Source organism: Garra rufa, chromosome 7 (assembly GCF_049309525.1).
Source record: "Garra rufa chromosome 7, GarRuf1.0, whole genome shotgun sequence".
Lineage (NCBI taxonomy): Eukaryota > Metazoa > Chordata > Actinopteri > Cypriniformes > Cyprinidae > Garra > Garra rufa.
This window is the reverse complement of record NC_133367.1, coordinates 14,186,833-14,206,324: the sequence shown is the minus strand read 5'-3', so window position 1 is coordinate 14,206,324 and position 19,492 is coordinate 14,186,833.

Here is a 19,492-nt window from a genome sequence, read left to right as displayed (position 1 = left end):
TGGGTAGGTTTCCAGCTCAACAAAACAGCATGTGGTCAGCCATCTTGTTACTACCACTCTGGCACTTGTGAGTTCAATATTCATCCACTAGGTGTCTCTATGCAGGGGCCAGAAGTGGCACTCTGGGCTTTTGAAGTTAAATTTGAAAAATTTGTTTTTGTTTGTTCATTTTGGGTAGCAGCAATTAACAGCGGCCAAATTTGACCCCGTGGGTTCTCCAGGGTTAATGATTGTCTCTATTTTCTAACTGATTCCACAGAAAACCAAGTTGGTGAATTAGCGGCTGTAGTGATGCCACTGTTAAATGGAGATGATCTGGATGGAGTGAATGAGCAGGAAGATACATGGTCACTTTAATGGAATGAGACATTCCCACCAGTGCCAAACACTGTGAAGTCATTAACATTAGACTTCAACAACATATTTCTACTCTTATGAAACTAAGAAATGAAACTGTATTCTGCAAAACACTGGAAGGAATTCTTGTGACACTTTCCAATGTTTCTTGGTGCTACAATTACCAAACATTTAAAAAGCTGTACTGCACTAACAGCTCAGTGAAGTACAATTACAAAGTATAGCTTTTGCAGTGATGCCATTGAAGTGCACAGTTTTCCCTCCCCCTTTCTTTTATTAATGTGAAAAATATTTTAAAGCTTTTCTCGCTATAAAGAACTTTTTGTGGTACAGATAATTCCATGGATGGCACATGTTTATTCATGAAACCATAGATGCCATTTTGTGTATGAACCCTAACACTGTTTACTATTTTGGAAATATTTCTGAAATCGTCTGAACACACACTGAGTGTTTTACATTTAAATGAGAGCATTGATTTTCTGTGTCATATCAGTACTCACAACTTTTTTATTGTTATTATTTACTTACAAGTATGTATTAACTTTTTCTGTTATTGTCAATGTTCCTGACAGTTACTTTTAAAAGTAATACATTACAATATTGCATTACTCCTTAGGAAACTAATTGTTACTTTCACTTAGTTACCATAGAAACTGCCCTATCTCGCTCATACAGTATTAATTTTATTTGCACACATCTTAAAAAAGGTCATTAAAAGCCTGCAGATATATACTCCAGAAACCCTGTAAACAATAATAAAAAGACTGGGCTACCATAATCTGAAAAAAAAATCCCTGCCTTAATGGTATTTAGAAATTTTACTGTAGTTTAGTTTTACTTTTAGATAAATGTTTGTGTTTCTTGAGTCTCTCAAGATTGCGTGCAGCTATTTGTAGCCAAAACACTGTGAGTGGTACTATCATATGAATGATATCGTTATCACCATAAATAGAAAACATACTAATAAAAAAATACTAAGTCATAATTTCGACTCTTTATTTCCTAATTTATGATTAGGCTACCCGTTTAGTAGCCTATCCTTTAGTATTTTTACACTTTTTTTATGTGGTGGAAATGGCTTCCATACATTTAAGCGTTTGAGTGAGAAAATGTAAAATATTGATGGAAAACGCGTAAGGAAAAAAATAAACCGTTTCATTTTCACCATCAGCATTTGTAATGGTTGCATTGGTTGTAATGGAAACTGTAATTTTGCCTGTGGATCTCTTCTGGTAATTTATCGCCTTCTATTGGTGGCTTAAAACCACTAAATGCGTTTTTTATTGTGAAAGTTTTTTTTGTTTGTTTTTTTTTTTTTCTCAGGGGTTCGAAAAATCCATTCTGGAAAACTTGATCAGTAATATGGGGATGGTCCGTGTATCATTCGTCCTTTCCATTTTCAATTGATAAATAAAAATCAAAAAATGAAAATCTGATTGCTGTTTCATTTTTGGGGTTTTCTGTATGAGCCAAAACATGACAGCTGATTTGTTTTTTCCATTTTTCAGCTCGAAACCAAAATCCAATAAACAGGAAAACCAAAAGGAAATAATACGGCTAAATTACGTTTTTCTTTATTTTTAGTTTTGCGCATGCGCAATGAATAGCGGCGTAAAAGCCTGTCCTCATTTGTGGTACACAATGTAAAGATATGTAGAAAATACACGTCATGCCAGCCGCACTTTTTTTTTTTGCGCGTCTAATCGTGCTGGGAGTGGTCAAAATGTATGTACAAAATATTATTTATTCAGAAACATTAAAATCATACTCTTTTTTTTGACATTGATGGAAAATAGCAATAAATAAATATTGTATATATAGGTGCGATTTGCCAGGGGGATGGGGGGCGATTTATGGGTGCGATTTGCCGGGGGGATGATAATGTGATATCCTTATTATTAATAAATAAATAAATAAATAAAAAAAGCGAAAAAAAAAAAAAAAAATAACAAAAATCCTGGAGAGACTGGTTAGTGTATTTGTTGACAACGCGCATTATATACCCGTCTTTTTAGGTAAGAAAAAAATAATGGGTGTCAGGTCATGAAATGTTTTTAATACGACGGAAGCCATATTATGTCCTCACAATTTAATAAAAACATCCTAGGTTAGGCCTATTAATAGTAATGATTAATTTAAAGCAACGAATACATTTTATAGAGAAGGTGAGCAAAGTATCAAATTAGCTTTTTGGAAACTCCGAATCAGTAAACACTGCGTCATCCACTGTTTCGAAGCGCTCCAATCGGATCTCCAACCATTTGATTCAACTTCATGATTAGACGCGCAAAAAAGTGCGGCTGGCATGACGTGTATCTTCTACGTATCTTAACATTATAGTGTACCACAAATGATGACAGGCTTTTACGCCGCTATTCATTGCGCATGCGCAAAGCGGTAAAATGAAAATAAAGAAAAACGTAATTTAGCCGTATTATTTAGTTTTGGTTTTCCGTTTTATTGTATTTTTGGTTTCGAGCTGAAAAACGGAAAAAACAAATCACCTGTCATGTTTTGGCTCATACAGAAAAACCCAAAAATGAAATATCAACCTGTTTTGCCTAATTTTCGTTTGCCAGTTTAAGTGGAATAAATGAATGATCAGGTGATACACAGACCACAACAGAATCTGTTTTTAAAATTTAATTGCTGGGTTGTGCGTCACCCTATGGAAGCCCGTTTCCGCCACTGAATAAAAATAAAATAAAATAAAACATTGCACTTTTTTTCTCAGAATTACGAGATATATAGGCAGAATTGCTAGATATAAAGTCAGAATTGCGAGATATAAAGTCAGAATTGCGAGATATAAAGTCGCAATTGCGAGTTATAAAGTCAGAATTGCGAGATATAAAGTCAGAATTGCGAGATATAAAGTCGCAATTGCGAGTTATAAAGTTAGAATTGCGAGATATAAAGTCGTAATAGCGAGAAAAAAAGTCAGAATTCTGACTTTTGTTTCGGTTCATTTGTGACACTTTCTGGCAAAGCACAATAGGAAAGGAGATCTTGTCTTATTAAAACGACATATTATGTCATAAAAACGATGATTTCCCGCTATAGAAAATATATGATAACATGTGAGCCAGCTAGGCGATTGTCCGCGCTGCCTTCGCCACAGTCCTGACAGAAAGGAGGATCTGCACGCTAGCTGCTGCAGTTATAGAAATACACTGTTTTAAGTATTTAATGTAATGGTTTCAGTTGTAGCAGCATGTTTATTAGGATTAATCTGTCTACAATAACTGCACTCAGACCCAGAGGATATGACTAACAGCAAATCCAAATACTATCCGAAAGAAATAAAGAGAAATGACAAACGATTTGATTGTATTATGGTGATGATTATTAGGATGATTTTGTTCTGTTTTAAAATGGGGAAAAAATAAGCCAGAATTTTCGTATTTTTTGTTCATTTTTCGTCTTTACTGTCTGTACCATCATGCAGAAAAAATGTTCGTCTGATGTACCGCTATGCAAATTAGTTTCTTCATAATAGTTGGCTATATTTCTTGCAAATAAACATCTCATATAAAGCGCAACACTGCACTTCTCGGGTGGGCGGATCACAGAGGAAATAAATATAAATGTCTTCTTTATTTTATGTTCTTCCACAATAACAAAACAAAATGCTTTTGTAAAAATACAGGGTGCGCTGTCGCGCCTTATGTCTATAAACAAAACAAAACAATAATAATAATAATAGGCAATTATTATTATTATTATTATTAATTTTTGTTTTTATTATAAAATCTCATTTAAGATTATCAACATTTCTGAATAGTCCACTCTAGCTTGGGATATTTATTTGGATCACTTAGGTTTGATGTAACTGCAAATCGAAATACGAGCAGAAAGAATTAAAGAAATATTATAAAAAATTATAATACGCCTAATAATCATATCTTATTATTATTATTATTATTATTATTATTATTATAAATATTATTTCGTATTTTTGTTTGTGGGTAAAAAAAATGAGCTATTGCTTTAATATTTGTTTAACATAGGCGCCCTTGGTACTTAGTCTGATTATATATAAATTATATACTATTAATTATATATTATTACATTATATCTTTAGCTGAATCAAGCGACGGCATCGGGTTGTTCTTCTGGGTTAAATTTCAGGCTTTACACTGTGGAAATAGGCTGCGCTGGCTCTGGGTGTAAGCACAATGGTACAGGTTACAGATAATGAAGTCACACGAGAAAGACTGAACACTACCTCTTGTTGGATTTATACGAATTAAATGAACACAATTTGTTTTCTATTGTTTTATTGAAGTAGACCTTTCAAGCTGTCTATAGATATTGCGACAGCGCACCCTGTATTTTTACAAAAGCATTTTATAACGTTGTGTTGTTATTGTGGAAGTACATAAAATAAAGAAGACATTTATATTTATTTCCTCTGTAATCCACCCACCCGAGAATTGCAGTGTAGCGCTTTATATGAGATGAATTTTTTTCAAGAAATATAGCCAACCATTAACGTTATTCTGACTGCAGAGCGGTACATCAGACAAACATTTATTCTACATTATGGTACAGACAGTAAAGACGAAAAATGAACAAAAAAATCCGAAAATTTTGGCTTATGTTTTTCCCATTTTAAAACAGAACGAAATCCTCATCATCATCCTCGTCATAATACATTCAAATCGTTTGTCATTTCTCTTTTTTTTTTTTTTTTTCGGTTAGTATTTGGATTTGCTGTCAGTCATATCCTCTGGGTCTGAGTGCAGTTATTGTAGATAATCAACATGCTGCTACAACTGAAACCATTACATTAAATACTTAAAACAGCACTGTAACACATTTCTGTAGTTTTCACAGCATTATTACTGTAAAATGAACAAATCCATACTGTGCAATATGTATACAGTATGTTGCTGTAAATCGGCAATGCATAATGGGTAAAAATACAACCGCGGGAAATTCTACAGTAAAATAATATTTTCCTGTGAATCACAGTGCAGTAGTTGCGATCGTCATTTTTCTCTCAGCTTAACAGACGTAATGGGCGTATTTTTTTCCAATTTGACCTCAGAAAGGTAAAGTTGCTTTTTATTTTTCCATATTTTTGGTCATTATTGTTATATTTACAGTTTTCAGTCGAGACGTTATGCGTGTTTAACTTTCAGAGAGCGGGAGACAGAGAGAGTCGACCGTGAGAGGGAGCGGTGGAACCGGGCGGGTATCCACATTAACAGGTAAGTGTTCGCATATTATTGCAAAAAGCATTAAATTTTGATATATTTTCAGGCATGGCAACATTTTATTGCTAAAGTCATTATTTCGGTAAAGAATGACATGGCTGTATACATTTAATCTGGAAGTGCGTCTGTGTGTTTGTGGATTAGCTGTTTGAAGCCACATGTGTTTTTCTCTTGCTAGATACTGCGCGATGGATATTGCTTTAATACGGACGAAATGCGGAAACAGGTAAGGCGTTAAAACTGCACAACATTTTTCATAGGACTTTGTGTTTTTTACTTGAGCTGTGCGTAATATCAGTTAAAATGGCTTTGCGCCACAAACTAAACGCCATCCGTTCTCAGCAAAACGTACTTTTTTTGAAAACTTTAATTTTGAAATAATGTAAAGCGCGTTGCAGCAGCATACAGACATAGGCGAAACAGCTTGTGCGCCTATTGGCTGCTCTGCTGCAACTGCAGCAGCCTATAGAGCGAGGCCTGGCGCGACGCCAGATCCAATGGGGGCCTTTCGCGCCCTTTGCGTCACTCCGCGCCCTTTTCGTAGCTTCCCGCCTAAAAGGGCGTGGTCTAGGCCTATAAAAACCGCTCATAGGCAGCTATTATCTGGTTTTTCATCATCGAAGCAACCAGAGCGTGTGCATGCACGTCAAGATACACAGTACTCGTTCCCTTTCTAGAGAGAACCGAGGTTACGTCAGTAACCGAGTACGTTCTCTTACGAGAGGTCTCTCGTACTGCGTAAGAAAATATCTAACGCTAGGGGACCCAGTGTAAAACGCCGTGCATGCTGAGATCTGACACCAAAGGGCGAAAACCCGGGGTTCATACAGTTCATAATCACCTATAGAACTCACAGGGAGTCCGGGGAAGAGGGAGGGGCAACGCCGCACTCTTCCACATAGTGCAGCGTCACTCAGACGCTAAGTAAACGTACATACAGGGCGGGGTTACGGCCTGAGCTGACGTAAGAATAAGGGTCTTCACACAGTTTGCCCAGACACATCTTGTGCTATTACCTTCACTGTTGACCCTAGAGCTGTGCTCAGTAGACGCAGCATTCTGAGCTGATAACATCAGGTCAGACAACACTGAATATCTAGACTGACAGCAGTCTGGCCTGTAAGGCGGGAACCTCCAGGTTGTAAAACCTTATAAATGTAGACGGAGAGGCCCAGCCCGTCGCCGTACAAATATCTTGCAAGGCAATCCCACTCGACCAAGCCCACGACGAGGCCACGCCCCTCGTGGAATGTGCTCTGACACCTAGCGGGCACTGCATGCCCTTGGAAGCATATGCCAACGCAAAAGCATCAACTATCCATCTGGATAAGCTCTGTTTCCATGCGGCCAGTCCCTTTGGGCGCCCGTAAAACGAAACAAAAAGCTGTTCTGTCTGTCTAAAAGCAGACGAGCGAGACACGTAAGCTCGTAATGCCCTGACTGGGCATAGGAGGTTCACGTCCGTTTCCTCATCATTGACCGGTAGGGCTGACAGAGCGATGACCTGTGCCCTGAACAGTGTGTTGAGTAATTTTGGAACGTAACCATGCTTCACTGAAGCGAGAGCCAGCAGAAACACAGTCTTAAGAGACAGGTATTTCAAATCAATCGTCTGCAGAGGCTCGAATGGTCCACCTTTCATTGCCTCTAGTACCACAGAAAGGTCCCATACAGGGACTGAGGGAGGTCTGGGGGGATTTAGTCTTCTAGCTCCCCTCAGGAAGCGAATAACTAAATCGTTCCTTCCTATTGACTGACCTAGCGTTGTGCTCGAAAACGCCGTTATAGCCACCACATAGACTTTGAGCGTGGACGGGGTTCTGCCCTTGTCCAGCAGCTCTTGTAGAAAGGAAAGCACCTCCATCACACCACAGTTAGTGGGTGACGAGCCGTGGGCTGCGCACCAGCCCAAAAACACTGACCATTTTGAGAAATAGAGCCGTCTCGTAGAAGGGGCTCTAGCCTGCGTGATCGTGTTTAATACTCCTTTTGGGAGTTCATCATATATTCTCTGGTGGCCCAGACATGAAGGGACCACAGCTCTGGGTGAGGATGCCAAATTGAGCCGCTGGCCTGAGAGAGAAGGTCTCTCCTCACTGGTATCGGCCACAGGGCAGTGCTCGTCAGCTGCATCAGCGCTGGGAACCAGGGCTGGTTTTCCCAAAACGGCGCTATCAGCAGTATTGAACATCCTTTTTCCCTGACACTCTCTATCACCTGAGGTAGGAGAGAGACGGGGGGAAAAGCATAGAGATGACGGCGGGGCCATTCGTGGGCCAGCGTGTCTCTGCTTTTTGAGTAAAATTCCTGACAGTGAGCGTTGTTCGTAGACGCAAATAGGTCCACTTCCGCTCTGCCGAATTTTTTCCACAGTAGTTGTACTGTCTGTGGGTGTAGAGACCATTCGCCTGCTGGAACATTGTTCCTGGACAGTCTTTCTGGCCCTATGTTTAGAAGCCCCGACACATGCGCTACTTTCAGCGAGCGCAGGTTGCGCTGAGCCCATACCAGGAGGCGTTCTGCAAGTCTGTATAGGTTTTTGGACCTGAGACCGCCCTGGCGATTTATATAGGAAACCACTGACATGTTGTCCGAGCGGACTAGTACATGGTTTCCTTTTATTTGGGGACAGAAGCGCGTCAGCGCATTCTGTACTGCCAGCCTTTCGAGGCAGTTGATATGCAGGAGCTTTTCCCGTTCTGACCACTGGCCAAAAGACGGTCTGCCCTCGAGCAGAGCCCCCCCATCCCGAGGTGGACGCGTCCGTAGACACCACTTTTACTCTCGAGGAAGTCCCCAGGCTTACACCTGACTGGTACCAGTCGACTGCTTTCCACGGTTTCAGGGCTGTGACACATTTCTGATTGACCGTTATACGAAGCCGACCGGGCGCACACGCTTGACGCGGGACGCGCGCTTTCAGCCAGAACTGCAGTGGACGCATACGTAGCAGACCCAGCTGCAGAACTGATGACGCTTAGGCCATAAGACCCAGCATTTTCTGAAATTTTTTGAGCGGAACGGACGCGCTGCAGCGGAACGAGCCCGCTGTGTGCTGAATGTCCGCTGCGCGCTATGATGACAGCCGCGCTATCATTGACAGCGAGTCCAATTCTGTGCCCAGGAAGGAAGTTTTCTGACTGGACGACAGGGAGCTCTTCGCCCAATTGACTCTGAGACCCAAATTCTCGAGGTGATCGAGTAGCATGGTCGTATGCTGTAAAGCACCGAGCGAGACTGCGCTAGGATCAGCCAATCGTCCAAATAGTTCAGTATGCGCACGCCTTTCAGTCTGAGAGGAACGGGCGCTGCGTCCATGCACTTCGTAAATGTACAGGGGGGCCTGGGACAAACCGAACGGCAGGACTGTGTACTGATATGCCTGGCCCTCGAAGGCGAATCTCAAAAACCGCCTGTGACGTGACGCTATCTGTATTTGAAAATACACCTCTTTTAGATCCACTGACACGAACCAGTCTCCTTGGCGAACTTGCGCCAGGATTTTTCTGGTCGTGAGCATCCTGAACCGACGCTTCACCAGCGCTTTGTTCAGTTGCCTTAGATCTAATATGGGTCTGAAACCACCGTCTTTTTTCGGTACCAGGAAATATCTGCTGTACAGCCCTCCTTCGCTTTGAGCTTGAGAAAGGGGCTCTATGACCCCTTTGCTCAATAGTTTCGCCACTCCGGCTCGAAGCAGGTGTGCTGCTTCTGTCTGCATTGTGGTCTCGACTCGCGCTGTATAGCGGTGCAGGCGTCGGTGAAACTGTAGCGAATAGCCTCCTTTTATAATGTCCAGCACCCATTTCGAAACCCCTGGAAGCTTTTCCCATGCTTTTGCATGAATAGCTAGAGGTTGAATACGAAGCACGCTCCGTTCTATCCGTAACGGAGTGGTTTCGGTGTGCTGTGGCACCAGAGACGTGCTCGTGACATTCGGGGCGTGGGGCACGCTGATAGCGGGAACTGTTATGTCTGTGTGTGGATCTGGTTGTGTGGCAACAGGCACATTTAACACACTGCAAACACCATTTGCCTGCATGCACATTAGTTTCGTTTTTACAGAAACCTTTTGACGTGCGTAATGTGATGTCTGTGGGCACTGTGAAGTGGGCACGTTTACCACATGTGAAGCGCAATCGATCTGAGCCGATTTTATGTGCGCATGGTCTGTATGACAGGTTGTGCTTGTGTGTAGAAATGGGCACTGGGGAGTGGGCATTTTGACTACACGTGAAACACCATCGGCCGGTTGTGAAGCGCAATCGATTCGAGTCGATTTTGTGTGCGCTTGACCTGTGTGACAGGGTGTGCTTGTGTGTAGAAATGGGCACTGGGGAGTGGGCATTCTGACTACACGTGAAACACCATCGGCCGTGGCCAGGACACCAGAAAATACACTCTTTTTTGGATTTATCTGGGTAACCGTGAGAACGGCTTTTGAGTACAGGCAAACGGGCGACAGAGCCAGTTTGTTTGCTGCAAAATACACTGGAACAGTCACAATACTTGGAACTGAACGAGCAAATACCTTTGGTGGGGGTCCGGCGACAGCCGGACTCGTGCACCGTCTTTTTCCTAGCTTTGTTAGGACTGCTTTGGAGGCTCAGGTTTCAAATCCAATCTGGGCCTCGGGCCGCGACCGGCGGGACGGCCGCCAGAAGAGCGGGAACGCGGTCTCGCGCCCTGCGCTTGGTGGCGCTGCGAAGCGGCAACAGCGGGCTGTGGCTGGGGTCGTGAGCTCTGCGCGGGCGGTTTCACACGACCGGCTGCAGAGCTGGAGCGCTTCGGCAGGAAGTGCCTCATCGCCTGGGATGCCTTCTGTACCTCAGCGAATCTCTCTGCAAAGTCCTTGACAGAGGATCCAAAAAGGCCAGCGGGAGAGAGCGGAGCATCGAAGAACGCAGTGCGCTCAGACTCAGCCATCTCCGAAAGCGTCAGCCACAAATGCCTCTCAGCTACCGTGAGCGAAGCCATTGTTGGGTCCGATGGCCTGTGCTGCGGACTTTGTAGCGCGGAGTGCGAGGTCCGTGGCGCTCCTTAGGTCCGGCACGCAAATCGCGTCAGGGCCTTCCTCATCCATCCTTCGGAGGAGGTCAGCCTGAAAAACCTGCAGCGTGGCCATTGTGTGCAGCGCTGACGCTGCCTGCCCGGCGGCGGTGTAAGCACGGCGGAGCAGGTTTGATGTTTGGCGACATGCTTTAGAAGGCAGCGCTGACTTAGCATGCCGTCCAGCGGAGGGCGGGCACAAGTGGGCTGCTATCGCCTCCTCGACAGGCGGCAGAGAGAGGTATCCTTTTTTCTCGGCGCCGTCCACAGTAGAGAACGCCAAAGAAGAGGATGGGTGCACTCTCGCTGAGTAAGGGGCGCTCCAGGAATTAGCCAGTTCTTCGTGAAGCTCAGGAAGAAAAGGTGCTGGTTTGCATGCGCTTGAAGCGCGTTCCCCTTTGGGCAGAAAACAGCCGTTCAACCTGTTGTGAGCGGTCTGCTCCGGTGAGGACCACTCGAGGCCCAGGCGCGCCTTGGCCTGTGTCAGTATCCTCATCAGTTCTGCCTCAATCTAAGCTCTCAAGCCTGACAGAGCGTGGGCGGGGGGAGCGAGGTCCACAGAGCTCGTCCAATCCTCACTGCCTGACGCCAGGATAGAGCAGGAGTCCTCCTCCTCCATGACTGCACCCTCGTCAGCCGTGTCGGTGCAAGCGGCGGCGGGCAGCGGCCACTTAACATCCGGGACGGAGGTTGACGAGATCGGTGAAGCTGGCGGGCGAACCGGCGAGCTTTATCGGCTGGGGGGGGTTCCGGTGCCCGCTGGGCACGGCGCTTCTTACGGCGCGACACCGCGGCGGGCAGGGGAGCAGTTTCGGCGAAGAATGCCAGGCGAGTCCTCAGAGTCGCCATCGGCAGTGGTTCGCAATGAGGGCCGCCGCCCTCAGCGAGCGCCGCGTGCTCCTCACCCAGGTAGGAAACGCAGATGACATGGCGGTCCCCGTCGCTGAGTGTGGCTATGCATGAGCCGCAGGAAGGCATCTTTAAAAAAGACTCTTGCTCTTTTGTAGAGAAGTGTGTATCGCAACGGCGACACACACTTAGGATATTAAAGGATATAAGCGCCGGAAAGCGCAGCAGGAAGGCAAGGAAGACGGCGTGGCCAGCAGCTTCAGAGGCTCGTCCCGCTGAGGTGCTTGCAGTCAACGGCGGCTTCTTCTCCGGCTCCAGCGATGCGTGTGCTTCGCTTGAAGGATGAAAAATCAGATAATAGCTGCCTATGAGCGGTTTTTATAGGCCAAGACCACGACCTTTTAGGCGGGAAGCTACGAAAAGGGCGCGGAGCGACGCAAAGGGCACGAAAGGCCCCCATTGGATCTGGCGTCACGCCAGGCCTCGCTCTATAGGCTGCAGTTGCAGCAGAGCAGCCAATAGGCGCGCAAGCTGTTTCGCCTATGTCTGTATGCTACTGCAACGCGCTTTACATTATTTCAAAACTAAGGATAATTTTTGGCTTCAATATCTCGCAGAAAAGGATTTTCCCCTAGCGTAAGATATTTTCTTACGCAGTATGAGAGACCTCTCGTAAGAGAACTGCGTCACTCAGGACTAAAGGGCTGAAGGCGAAACGGCCTCAGACTAAAAGACATCAGATCTCGTAAGCCTCCGTCTATCAAATAATTAATATTTGTTATTTAATGGTTACATGTTAGTAACATATCCGCTGTCACAATGCATCGTTTGTCTTTCGGATATTATAATGAAGTACATTACATTACAATACAGGGCTCGCAAAATCGCTAGCCCAGTGTGCTGGGGCTATATTGTGTTTTCCAGTCGGGCTGGCAAATGTTTCACCAGCTATTTTAAAGTCGAGGGCTCCTGTAGGTACTTAAAAACTCCTCGATTCAGTTCACATTTAAGACCGTACAAAGTTTTTAATACGTTAAACAGTATAAGAAAAGCCCTAATTATAATTTTATAAGGTCTTTTACAGTAAGGGACAAACAGACAAGAATCGCGATAGGGCTGGATTAAACTTCAAAAGGCAATGATATGTGCGTGTCTTTATATGAATGTATCTGAAGGGAACCGACTGTCCTCAGAATCGTGTCGATGCCATTTTAATTAAGTCTTATGCTGCGTTCACAAAAAAAAAAAAAAAAACTAAACCTTAAAGTAAACATATAATGCCTGATAAAATGGCGTAAATGAGTTTGGCGCTGCTTTGTATACAGCTGTTACTAGGGAAACCATAATATTTCAGCGCTCCTATAGCGCCCCTAGTGACATAGAATGCATTTTTATTTCCAATAAATTTTTTCAGCTGTTTCTGGTCAAATTATTAGTTATTGACCCATGTTTTTATGCAGAAAAAACAGAGTTGTAAATGTGAAAAGTTAATGTGCCTTCTAAATATCTAAACAATTAAGACAGTAACATTTATATTTTAAATAAATATAATAAATGATATACTTGATTTATCTCTTTTAATGGTATAAAGGCTGAAATACTGTTGTATACGATTTTTTTTGGGTGAAAACCTTTATCTGAACTCTATGTAATTTTATGGCTTAATATATTACCGTACATTGTCCAACCCCACTCATACTGTGTTTATTTTACTTGTGCAGCTCTTAAAAATTATCATAAATTGCCAATAAATTGATATTTAAAAAATTCTGCAGATACCCTGTAAATAGTGAAATAAAATTCCTTCCTTGATGTTTGTTGATAATGATATTTGTGTATTGAAAATATTTTGATGATATGTAGACCCCTATCTATTTCTATATTTTAAAATAAAATTAAGCTGTCGTTTTTGCTTATAAACTTCCACATTAATATTTTTATTTTATTTTATTTTTTTACTGCAGGGAAGAAGACTCCAGCCCAGGACAATGATGCCAGCTCATGTCCATCTCAGGAAAGAAAAAAGGATTCATGCTGAACATCACATGCAGAAACCAGAATTATTGCATCCCATTTTTGGTCATCTGTTGGCACTTGTTACATATAGAGCTGTTTTTGCTTAAAATGCTTTGAAGAAATAATATCAAAAGATAAGCTTAATTGATGTCTGTGATATATGAAGACTGATATATATATATATATATATATATATATATATATATATATATATATATATATAGTGGTGGCCAAAATTATTAGAACACTAGTGTTTTTTACCAGCTTAACATGGGTTTAAGTCAGTTATTTCTATCTTTTGCTGTAGTGTAAGTAGGAAATATCAGTTTACATAAATATAAATAAATATCCAAACATAAATGTATGCCCTTAATTTTTGATAATCCAGTGGAATTTCTATGAGATTTTAGCTGGTGAAAATACCAGTGTTCTAATAATTTTGACCACCACTGTATAAATGTTAATTGTTTGTTAATTGTTTATTTTCACTGATATAAAAAAATATATTGCAAACACTTTGCTAAGTTAGCTTCTTAATTAAAAATTAAATCAATTGATATTGCTGTTATTTTATGATGCTGTTAATACTTTCTCTGACAAGCGGCAGTAATGAAAACTATTTCCTGGTTTGTCATGTAATGTTTGATATATACCCTGTACTGGAGCTAAAGATTTTATAGTTAGAATCTATTTTAGGTTTATGCAAAATAAAAATATGTTTACACACTGAAAAATACGAAATTGAAATGTATTGTATGCTATGCTATTTTATGTATTTTCACAATTTAAAGTCAATAAATGGTATTTTTGTGACAAAAGTCTTCTTTTTAGACTACACACAATTAAAGCAGTAATGTTCATTATAGTACAGTATACTAATTACTTTTTGTTAATTAATTCATTCATGATTAATTCATTCAAAAAGAGCATTCTATTAATCTGAATGCAATTATGGTACTGTGATAGTCACTGTATAAAAAATACAGTAGTACAGTAAGTTACTGTGATGAAACTTACAGTCAGCATACTGTGGAATATATTACAGCAACTTACTTGCCAATTGCTGCCAGTAAGTTGCTGTAAATTTCACAGTAATCTTGTTACAGTGTAGATGTTAAAGGGATAGTTCACCCAAAAATGAAAATTTGATGTTTATCTGCTTACCCCCAATGCATCCAAGATGTAGGTTACTTTGTTTCCTCAGAAAAACACAAACGAAGATTTTTAATGAAAACCGGTGCAGTCTGCCAGCCTTATCATGGACGTGAATGGGCACCAAACCTTTAAAAGTAAACAAAAACATGCACAGACAAATCCAAATTACACCCAATGTATCATCACGAGCCACAGGGTGTAATTTGGATTTGTCTGTGCATGTTTTTGCTTACTTTTAAAGGTTTGGTGCCCATCCATTTCCATGATAAGGCTGGCAGACTGCACCGGTTTTCGTCAAAAATATTTGTTTGTGTTTTTCTGAGGAAACAAAGTAACCTACATCTTGGATGCATTGGGGGTAAGCAGATAAACATCAAATTTTCATTTTTGGGTGAACTATCCCTTTAAGTCTTAATCCAAGTCCTCAAGTGCTCCTAAAGATCTTATTAAGCTGATTTAGTTGTGTTTGATGAGGAATTGAGATTAACTTTTTAGAAAGGCAGATCTCCAGCAACAGGTTTGTTGGGCACCCCTCCCAAAAGAGACATACAAAGCATCCAATGTGAAAACATAATTTACACAATTACACTAGAAAAACCCTGGGAATATTAGCCTGTAGGTGCCAAGAAAAGTTTGACTTTATGAAAATAAAGCTATTTTCACAATTCAGTGTTAGCAGATATCATACATGACTAGTTCACACGATAATGACAGTGAATTTAAAGAGAGACTTCACTGCTCATTGTGATTCGTTGTAACCTCATACATGTTTAGGCCCAAATTAAAATAAACTTTTGACATTAGGCCTATTAGGTCACTTTCACACAGCATCAGAATACGGTTGTCAGTCATTTGAGTTTTTACGGGGTGTGACAACAACAAACTCACACCTGTAAATTTCAGGACTCACAAGCGCATTCTCGGAACACACACGCTGTATGAATGGAACAGACTAGTTGTTCGTCAGGCCATACAGCACAAACGCGCGTCTGCCCTATGTTTCGGTGTTTTCATGTGTGGTTTCAGTAACTTACAGTGACGGAGGAATGAACTGTGTGTCTAAACTCGTGGCTCGATTGGACTCTTGTTGTGTCAGGAAGTGAGAAGTCTTTTAATTTTATGCATAAATGTATGATTTTAGGGAAATCGCCATGTTTAACATGCCTTTAGTCACTGTTGCTATGTTAGTGGTAAAGACACGGGATCCCGTTATACAGGCAGTATTCAAGACACTACTGTAAGCGGTTGTGTGAACGGGACATTTCGAGACTCACAACTGTAAGAAAATTCGGTTGTCAATCCTAAAAACTGACAGTGTGAACACAGCCTTGAGTTTGATTCACATATATTTACAGCAAATCTTCACAATGCAAAGAGCAGATTACATTTGTTTAGATTTAGTTTGAATTAATTCATTAAAGAAATTAATGTTGTATAATGAGCATTGAGCATTGCTAAACCAACTATCTTTTTTTTTTTTTAATCAAACTAATTATAACATTGTTTTACATGTTAAAAGATTAAATTAGAGCTATAAATAAGAGTATACTCACCACAGACAATAAGATGAAATTTGGTAATCGGGGTCACCAAATTGGTGCTGGTTGCTTGATAAAGTCCGGAGTCTGTGGTTCTGACCAATCCCAGCAGTAAGGGCTCATGGAAAGGATGGGTTCATATGAGCTATGAAATCACATCGGAGTATTTAAAATAATGGTTGATTTAGAGAGAGAAGTGCCTTGTGTTTGAAACAGCTTCACAAGCAGTCTACCCAGTAGGCTACATTTCTGTGTTTCATTAAATAATAATGAAAGTATTAAGGGATAAAAGTTTATAATCCGGATATAGCTTACATTACGCCAGTAGGTGGCGACCAGTGACTGTTAATATGTATTTATTGTTTGAATCATTCAAGAGATTCATTCAAAAACTCTGGACAAAACACGTGTTCATTCATTTCAAATAATTGTTTCCATAATGACTTCATTTAAATATATATATATATATATATATATATATATATGGTCCCACTTTACATTAGGTGGCCTTAACTACTATGTACTTACATTGAAATTAATCATTTAGTACAATGTACTTATTGTGTACATGCATGTTTTTACATTGTACTTATCTTTTCTTAAAAACATATATGTAATTACATTTGTAATTCATTTATGTAATTACCACTGTTGACCCATCCCTTTCACCCTAACCCACCCTTAAACCTGCCCATACCACCAAAACTGTCCCTAACCTTACCCATATCTCACCTTAATAGAAGCAAAAGTGTTTTGCAATGCAATATGACCACATTAAGTACACTGTACTTATTTTTTAATGTAAGTACATAATAGTTAAGGCCACCTAATATAAAGTGTGACCATATATATATATATATATTAGTGGTGGGCATAGATTATTTTTTTTAATCTAGATTAATCTAGATTAAAATGGCTAATTTGAATTCTGCTGAAGGCATTCAGAATATGTGTGCTACCCAAATAATGACTAAAAGTAATTCTTTGAGAACGGGTTTCTCAAGCCAGGTGGCGCATTAGACCAGGCGTTCATCTCCTGTTTCCAAAATGCATCACAAACTGCTTGACAATTGCATTTACAACACAATTAACTATACAAACTTGTGTAACCAAGTACTTCTGCCAAAAGGCTGTACGACGTGCGCGTTCCAGTAAAATATACAGGCGCGTGGGTATGGATAGCCTATCTGCGGTCATCTTCCAATAAACTGCGTTGCTTTTAGAAGCGTCAATTCAGTTGTTGCATATAGTTTAATGTATTTTTTTCTGGATTATCAAAGTAAATTATAACTCAAACTTGAGATTTTACTGGGGCACAGCAGATTTTCACTGGGGCACGTGCCCCAGTAAAAAGGGTACAGCAGTGCACGCACCTGCCCTGAAGCGGCTTCATAACTGCATCCATGTCTGCGCGTCTCATTTGTGGTCATTTCACAGAAGTTGAAGACTCGTTCTCGCCCCCTACAGTGCAATTCAACTAGATATACGTCATCCGCGCTAAACTATCAAGGTGAAAGTCATCATATCTATCTTTTAAAGTAAAATGGCTCAGAAATTGTCTCCTTAAATCAGACTCGATATGGTTCTTTATACCATATAATATTTTCAAAAAGGTTGGAGGGTTGCGTTTTTTGTTATTATGTGACTACTCTGTTAAGAAATTACCTGTGGCGTTATCTAATTTCCACCAACAAGCTCTTAAGGCTTGGAAGTTGTGCTATGTACACAATTTTTCCCCACACAAAGTATTCCTGTGGAATAATGCGTATATTACAGTTAAGAGGAAATCTCTTTATTTACAAAGTTGGATGGATAAAGGTATTTACTTCTTATCTGATATTTTAGACCAGTCAGCCAATTTGCTTTCTTATGAATCTTTCATGAACAAATGGTCATTTCCAATTAAATATAGAGAATATTGTTATGTAATGAAAGCCATTCCCACAGGTATAATGATGTTGATGAGAAGTCATATGTTGTCATGCAATGTCCATAGAACTGAACCTACACTTTATTTAAATGGAGTAGATATTAATAGTAAAAAGTGTACAAACAAATTTATTAGATCATTATTTTATAAAAGTAGAGCTCTAAAACCTAGAGGGAAATCATTTTGGAATAGTTGTTTCACAGATATTGTGTGGAAAAAAGCTTGGTTGCTCCCGTTTAGATTCTGTATACCTATAAACTTAAGGAATTACATCTGAAAATTCTACATAATATTTATGTGAGCAATTATACTCTGTCAAAATTTATGGATATTGATGAAAACTGTTCATTTTGTTTAGATAAACCAGAAAATTTGTTACATCTTTTTTATGAATGCTGTCATTCAAAAAAGTTTTGGGAAGAATTATCTTTGTACGTCCAAGAGAAAACTGGTTATACTTGTGATCTGACTTCAAAGGATGTTTTAATATATTTTGAATCTAAAAGTATATCCGTTAATTTTATGTTAAATCTGATTATTTTATTTGGAAAATTTCATATTCATAAAAGTAAAAGAAATAATTCTAAACCTTGTTTAAAGGTTTTTATGATTGATTTTCATTCATATCTAGATTCTCTTCAATGTATTGATAGTAAAAAATGTAAAGATACAATTGTATTTGCTGAAGAGTTAAAGTTGATCGAAGAGTGAATCTTATATACATTGTAGGTGTGTATGGATATGTGTGTATATGTATGTGTATATGGATGTATATTTTTTTGTCAAATTGTATCTTTGCATACTTGCAACTAAATTGTAAAATGTAAACCTCTTTATTTTTATTATTTTTTTATTTTTTACTTTTTATTTTATTTTGTTTGGATGTCTTAACGCAGCACGTTAACGCCGATAACGGCCCACCACTAATATATATATATATATATATATATATATTTTTTTTTTTTTTTTTTTTAAATAGACTCATTTATAACATTTTAGACATTTATACTAATTTATAACATTGGTGATGGGCACCGCCATGTTACTTAGTGCTGAATCCTGTAATGCTGTGAGATTTACAACATGTAAATGTATGCTTCCAAAAAAAGTTAATTTAATACATTAATTAATACATGTAATCAAATTTGTTTGTTTTTGCTGCTTTCCTATACATCAGTGTGTATATTACAACTTTAAATGTATATTTTGCAAATGTGTATTTAAATGTCTAAAACCTATAAGGATTATGTGGTTGAAAACATTGAATAAATGTGATATATGATTATGTGTGTATGTATATGCATGTCTGTCTCTGTGTTAGTGCCAGGAAAATTTAGCAGTTGATCATGTGAAGCACTGATTTTGCCCAGTAA